The sequence below is a fragment of the Sardina pilchardus genome, chromosome 4, assembly GCF_963854185.1.
Source record: "Sardina pilchardus chromosome 4, fSarPil1.1, whole genome shotgun sequence".
Lineage (NCBI taxonomy): Eukaryota > Metazoa > Chordata > Actinopteri > Clupeiformes > Clupeidae > Sardina > Sardina pilchardus.
The window spans coordinates 15,023,570-15,031,069 of NC_084997.1; the positions used below are offsets into that span (position 1 = coordinate 15,023,570).

A 7,500-nucleotide genomic window follows, 5' to 3' on the forward strand; every position below is an offset into this window, starting at 1 on the left:
AGAAAGGGGAGCATGATTGAGAAGAGCAGAACAAATAGAGGAGAGGATGAGATGAGAGAAGAAAAGTCAAGAGAAGAGGAGAGGAGATGAGAGGAGGAGAGGAGATGAGAAGAGGAGAGGAGAGGAGAGGAGAGAGGAGGCGAAGAGAGGAGCAGAGAGGAGAGGTGGTGCCCCTGAGTGGATTGCTGGAGGAGCGTGACTCACTGCCTGCCTGCCCACTCTTCCCACCCACACAAGCCGAGAGTGGGAGTCAGTATGGGCACAGAGCCCACGGCTCCAACCATCAGCATGCTCTCTCTCTCTCTCTCTCTCTCTCTCTCTCTTTCTCTCTCTCTCTCTCTTTCGTTCTCTCGCTCTCTCTCTCTCTCCTTTTCTCTCCCACTCACTGACTCCCTACCCACAAGCTGAGCCTACACTAGGGGGAGTGTTTCTTTAATGATGTCATGTGCCTCACATCTGAGGAGGGCATTCAACACATTGTGGGGGCTGACTGCATGCGTGTGTGTGTGTGGGCATGTGTGTGTAGTATATGCTATATATATTTGGATGTGTGTGTGTGTGTGTGTGTATGTGTGTGTGTGTGTGTGTATGTGTGTGTGCACGAGCACATTCGCGCAGATTGCCAATATCGCTTCTCTGCCTCAACACACTGACATAACTGACAACAACTCCTTGCTCAAATCCCTGACCACTAACACTCACAGGAAAGCACTAGTCACTGCACTACCACAGTCTTAAAACGAATGTTGCTTTCAAAACACAAACTGTGTTGTCTCTATCTGGACATAAAGATGTGCTAAACACATGTGTTTAAACACATTCGTTTTAAGAGTACACCTCCACCAAAACCACCCTTTAGACTTAATAATCAGACAAAGTTTCTTACCTTTTGGAGAAAGGTCCCCGGTCAAGACGAGGCGAGGCTGTCCCCTCCTCCTCAGGCAGGGACTCCTCTTCAAAGCACCCAGAGCCCTGGAAGTGGGACAGAGGAAAGAAAATAATGTAAATCTCATAAGCACTGAAAACACATTTTATCGCTCTACTTATTGTTTCTGGACTTGGCCCCTGCGTTCGTGAAAGACAATTGGAGTTAAGGAAAAAGGCCATGTTGTTGTTGTACGATTATGCTTGTGTTGAACTTGATCTAGCAAAGTGGTTTCCTGACTATTTTCACTTCAGACAAGAACAATATTATGACCTGATAAATGTATTCTAGTGTCCGGGCACAGACATTCATTACCATGTTAAAAATGTAGCATGCGCTCAATTGGTCTGATTTCACTTTGGGTTTTAGAATACTCCATAATGGCTTAACACTCCACCATTACAGTTGCTGGTTAACCCAGTAGTGAAAAAAACACAACACAAAACTTTGAATGTTTTTTTTCCATCTCTTTTTCATATAGCAGTTGTCTTTTGTGTGTAATTTTGGAGTGAAACATTGATATAGCGAACAAAGAAAATCCACAGAGACCCAAATGCAGATATGACAGAACAGAAAGTGTTAATCCATTTTGTTTTTTTCTTTTCATTTTTCCTTTTTTTTCGAGGAATGGATGGACAGATTGCTCATTAAAATAATTCACATTTGTGTGTGGGCGGTCACTAACAGCCTGCTACTCTTTCTCAGAAGCTCAAACTGTTGCTGAATAAACCAAAGCCCCCATCACATAGACAGAGTGGTGGTATTTTTGAGCATCTCTTAATCTTGTTTTGCAGAAACAATCTTGTTAAACACAATACTTCTAAACTGTTTCACAACCTTTAAAAAAAAAAAAATGGGTATCATGTCACCCTTTATGTTACTTCATACAATCATTATGAAAAAGCACTGCAAAACATACTTTTTCATCTGAAATATCTTCTACATTGTGCTAACCACTGCAGGTACAGTGAATATTTGCATGAAATGCGTCAGGAATAAGTTACATAATAATGTAATGTGGCAGAATTGATTGGCTTGCATATGTATATCAAATAATTAGTCATGGAATATTGTATCTATTAGTGCCCATTATATGCAGGCATATTATATTTCATTACTTTACAGTCCATCTTTCCATTAAAAGTGTAAAACTTTTTCTTTGTGTCTGTGCCTGCATTGCCTATTTTAGGGGCTTTCACCTTCGTAAGATAATTGAATGTGAAAATGTAGCAATTATGCACCAAAGCAGGTCATTATAGTTCCTACGGTGGAACGTCAGGTCTGGTAAGAGGTACTTAAGCCTGTCCATTTCGCATGCGAAATCATCTGTATTCATTTCACTCAACCAATTGTGAAGCCAGAAACATTGGATCCATTATCAGCACTTAGAGTGAGAGCAGGGAGCCTGCTGACAACGATTCTGACAGCAGTTTGAATACTCTGGCATAACAGAGCAACAAGATATTTCACATTAACCGAAAACACATGCTACGAAATGTGACAAATTCATCAACTATCTGTTGAGTTACAGGGCAAAATGTAAAAGAAAAATATGTCATTTAAATGATAAGGTGTTAGTCAGTCTTTTAAGTTTTAGTTCATTTATATCAGTGAAATGTTAGTGGGGGTCTTGCTTATAACTTATTTTTTTTCACAGATTGTTAATTGATAAATGGCAATGAACACGGAAGTGCTGTAACATTAAAGTAGATTGTATTACATTTTTTCCCCAAGCCAGCCAAGCAGACTTGCAGAAATGAAGCAGTGAAGAGGTTTATTGTTGCCAAGAGCAACATATCAGCTCTCAACACTAAACTGGATTATCTTTGTGTCTCTGATATGCCCTGCCATGCATTCCTCCTGTTAAACCACTATTCATGTGTAATAAACGTGTTGTTACATGTTTTTCGCTCTATTAAACAAACGTGGATGCAAGTAGTCAAATCGTTCCTGGAGAATAACAAAAACCAATAGCACACACTGTGATGTATGCGTGCTCGTTGAGACCCCTGAAGTGGGAAAGTTAGAACTTGTGTGTCTCAAAAGTGCCCCCTGTTGGAAAATATTTGAGGTAAGAGCAATCTATTTTTTCTGTTATGATAATGCAGGTAATAACCTGACCTAGTCTTTCCCCCAAATGCTTCAAACAAACCGTCAGAGTGTATAAGCTGCGGAAAAGACTGCGGAAAATTAAAGATGAGACATAGCAGAAGTAAAAGAAAAAACATGTAGTATTTTGTCGCTCTTTGACACTATAAAGAAGAAATACCACCTTCAACTAACATGACCACTGTAAATAACCATTTATTTCATTATTATCATTATTACTATTATTATCAATATGTGATTTCCTTGGTTTATGACTATTACTAGTAGCCTACATGTCCAACCTAGTTAAGCCTTTATCACCCCGCGTCCGTGATGATTTCCGTGCCCTGCAGAGTGAAATAGTTGTCATTTAAAGGCGAGAAAGAGAGGAAGGGGAAATGTGGCCGCTTCTGTCCCCCCCTCCACCAAAACTCAACTCTCTTTTTTATTCCCCAACTCAATTCTTTCAGTCACGGGGTCTCCCCTGGGGCAGTAGCATTCCAAAACACACAAGAATTTCCTTCTCCTCGGCACACATACCACCCCTCCTCCCTAACTTAAAGAAGAGAGAGAGGAAGGGGGGGCATATCTACACACTATCTCGATTTTAACTATTATTTCACCCCTGCCGTTTCACTTCATAAGCTGCCGAGGTATTTATTGGCGGCTGAACCGTCGCACAGACGCGACTTCAAACAAGTTTCCCTAATTATAAGACTTTTTTTTTGGAGCCGGACTATAAAATATATTTGTCAGAGCACAGACAGACCACACACTCAGAGCCTCCACCATGCTCAACAGTGCCTTGCGATGCATGCAGCGTTGAAGATGGTGGATTGTGCACCAACGCAAACAGCGATGTATAGCCTAGCCTCAATTGTATCAAAAGCGAAACAAAGTAACACATTCAAAACAAAGCGATTAGGAGGTATTTGAATTTGCCGAATGGTTCTCGCAACTAACTTGAGATATCTCAGCCCATATCATGCCGTGCCAAATCGCCGACTTTAATGCAAAACATTCCGAGCACGCCGATGCAGAAAACTGCGGCCACGCGAAAGAAAGTGAAGACACATTTTCAAAATAAACAATAGCACAGACCTACCTTTTGTCTGACTCGACTGCACAGCCACGTTCTTCCACCCTTGCGCACCAGCGCCGTTGCCCATGCGATAAGTCGGGAGTAGCAGACACATTCCGCTGTGCGACACTCCGCCGCTGTAGTCCAGGAAAACAGAAGCAGAGGAGCGGAAAAAATACCACCAAGAGGTGAAAAAGAGCTTCGATCAACACATTGCAAGAGAGACTCAATAGCGCAAAATCCAAGCGCACAAAGCAAATGATCTCATCATTCATTCGTCTGCTTGTCATCTGCCTTCTTCCCTTATCGGTCCCCTCGAGGCATTTCACGGTGTGCATACCAAATCGGTAAGGAAATACCACTCGTTTTTAATGTGCTCCGCGAACGCATGCTGCCCATTCACACGAACAGAGCTCGGCCCCCGCTGACAACACACTTCAGAAATTCCCGTGCCGTCGGGGCCGTCCCTGCAACAAGCGGCTGGTGGTTGTGGATAGTTCAAATGTAGCCTACATGTGCGTACATTTTGTATAGCTGGGATTTCAGGAAAGTCCTCGGCCGCCGAGCGTTGTTTCCCCTTCCTTTCTTGTCTATTCTTTTTTTTTTTTTTTTTTTTTTTTTTAAAGCGACACATCTTGATTAGGTAATTAACTTCTCAGAAATCTCAACTGAATAGCCATTATAATGTCCCACATGTTCTGAGAAACAGAAAAAAGCCCATGCCACACCTGTGCATGATTCTTTAGTTTGGAATCTGTTGTTTAATTAATATCATTGAGGAGAAAGAAATGGCCAATGTCTGTATATCTAGATTTATAATAGAATCCTTCATCCCTCAGTCTTGCCATTATTAACAGCTGTCAATATAACAGAAATGGCAGCTAACCCTGTTAAAAGTTAGGGTATATCTAACTCTAACTATAAGCTAAATAAACTATAAACTAATATGCCAAATAAATGACAAACGATTTATTCATTTACGGTTTAATAAATATGGTTTTATTTTCTGTTGATTTGTTGATTAGGCATACTGAACATCTGTAGACTAATGACTTTGAAAACATGGTTCTATATCTTCTGAAAGATGACTGACATGATTCTTATAGCAGGAATCCAAGAATAACTGCATTTAAGGAACAACTAATATTGATTCTCATTCACACATTTACAGCAAATAAAATGAACCCACAAAACAAACATTATTTTCAAATGAACTACTCTGGAAATAAACAAAGAAAAGTGCAAGTCTGAAAGCATGCAAAATCCTGAAATAACGATGAGGGACTTTTAGATGATTTCGCAGCAACCCACAGCAGACAGACGGCCTTATAGTGGAAGTCAAATTTCAGCTCATGTCAGTATATCATCAGCATATCGCAGAATGACTCGTATTCTTAATTTCAGTCATTATGTCTCTTAGTAGACCCTCTTATGGGAACACCATGCTGCGAGAGAGAAGAGAGAGAAGCGAGGGATGAAGAGAGCGAAAGAGCTGTTGAGAGGAAAGAGATCTCCTTCCTCCTTTACTCCCTCCCTCCCTCCCTCCCTCCCTCTCTCTCTCTCTCTCTCTCTCTCTCTCTACAGAGCCCACCCCACCTTACCCCTCTCTCTTTCTCATGAGAAGAGTTGTTTTTACAGTAGATACAAGGGGCTTCACCAATGAATATGACTGTCAGGAAACGATTACAATGGGAGTTCACCTAACCGACCACACTGTTTCTCCTCTGACATGCTATCGGCAGCCCTCTCCTTTTCTCAGCCCTGACCCCAGTCCTTGGCCCAGAGGCAGATAGGAGGCACGTGGGGGGGTGGGGTGTGTGTGTGTGTGTGTGTGTGTGTGTGTGTGTGTGTGAGTGGGGGGGGGGGGGGTACACATGCGATGGGCAGGGGAGGTGGCATTTACATAAAATTTCCAAAGTGTTCAAATGGCAGAGCTGAAGTGCTCTCTCTCTCTGTCTCTCTCTTTCTCTCTGTATCACTCTCTCTCTCTCTCTTTCTTGGTTCACTTTCCATTTGCCCTTTCTCTTTGTCATCTATTCATCATTTCAGCACCTTGTGTTAAAAAAAGAAACATCGGAGGGTGAGAGTGGTGATGCATTTGGGGAAATTTGTCTGGTTTGAGGTTGTGTTCTTGGGACTTCATGCCTATTAGTTCTTCTTCTGATATGACCCAGTAGGCGACACTCATGATCAGCCTCAGTTTCATGTTTGCATAAGTCATTTGGTGGTGGTAAAAATAATCCATCTTTGTTTTGCATCGTGCAAATGTGAGATGAAACAATTTGTTTTGGGAAATTAGCAGATAAAAGAAGCTCTTCATCTGTGTTATTACCCCACGGATTGTAGACTTGTAATGTCTTTCAGAAGTCCATAATCCTCCTCGGTGAGTTTGAATTTTTCATTAAGGAGACAAAATAAATGACTGAGTGTAGTATATAGTCATTGAAAATACTTGGCTTTAAGAGTTTAAATTCCTTCTGTAGTCTTGAAAAGACTTAAAATGGCCCCTTGTGATTTGTGAGACTGCCTTAACATAAATATGACTGAGTATTATGGTATCATTAGATACAATATTTAGTCTGTGTGGATATAGCACAACACCCTTTGAAGTTTCTTTTCCCAATACAGTTTGTGGGTTACCCACCACAGCATCATGGGAATGAGAAGCTTGACATTTTCCCTCTGTGTTGCATGGACGAGAATCCTATGGTTAATACTAACAGTGTATACTTTGGCAGAATTGTTAAAAGCAGACGTTATAATTTAGTTGTCAGTTGCTATTTAGATGCATTCCACAGAATGATCTCAACTGACCCTGATCCTATGTGCACCTGAACTACAGTATTCTTGTGTTTTTTGATGCGAGTTCTTCCAGACACAAATAGTCTAAACTTTGTTTACAAACTGTTTTTTTTTTTTTTTTTAATTGCATATTGTTCTTGAGGATTAAGGGCATCTAGAACCTCTTGAATTATAGTCTGCAGATATAAAATGTTGATCGTTCTTTAACTTTAAACATGAACCACTGATATAATGTCCTTGTCAGTGAAATGGCTAAACAAGAAAAAGTATTTTGAAAAAAAAAAAAAAAGATTTATTTTCGAAGTAATGTGTTTTAAGAACATCTACAGCATTTGCATATGCAAATTTGTATGTATATATTTATGTAAATATCTAGGTGCTCTGCTTTCGCTGTTGCTGCATCGTTGCCTCTGAATTCATGACTGGAGGGCTTTAATGACCTTGCACCAATCAGAGCTCATCCCCCATCATCCAAACACTACCGGAGCCTAAAAGTATCTCCTCACTATTGACACAGGGGTGCGCCTCATCTTGGCGTAGAGACTTCAATCGGTTGAGACTTCAATCAACTTCCACGGCACAGAATTTGTTTGACCGTGGTCTA

The 7,500-nt window shown here is 41.0% G+C and overlaps 1 long non-coding RNA gene across 1 annotated transcript in view; it reads right to left on the bottom strand.

The window, feature by feature from the left end:
• The window catches only part of LOC134077788 (uncharacterized), a 25,366-nt gene that overhangs the window by 14,209 nt on the left and 3,657 nt on the right, over positions 1-7,500 (bottom strand). Inside the window, exons 2-3 of the long non-coding RNA XR_009938757.1 lie at positions 4,119-4,231; positions 887-972 (exon numbers count right to left, since the gene is read on the bottom strand). This is a non-coding gene — a long non-coding RNA (uncharacterized LOC134077788). The remainder of the gene's footprint in view (positions 1-886; positions 973-4,118; positions 4,232-7,500) is intronic.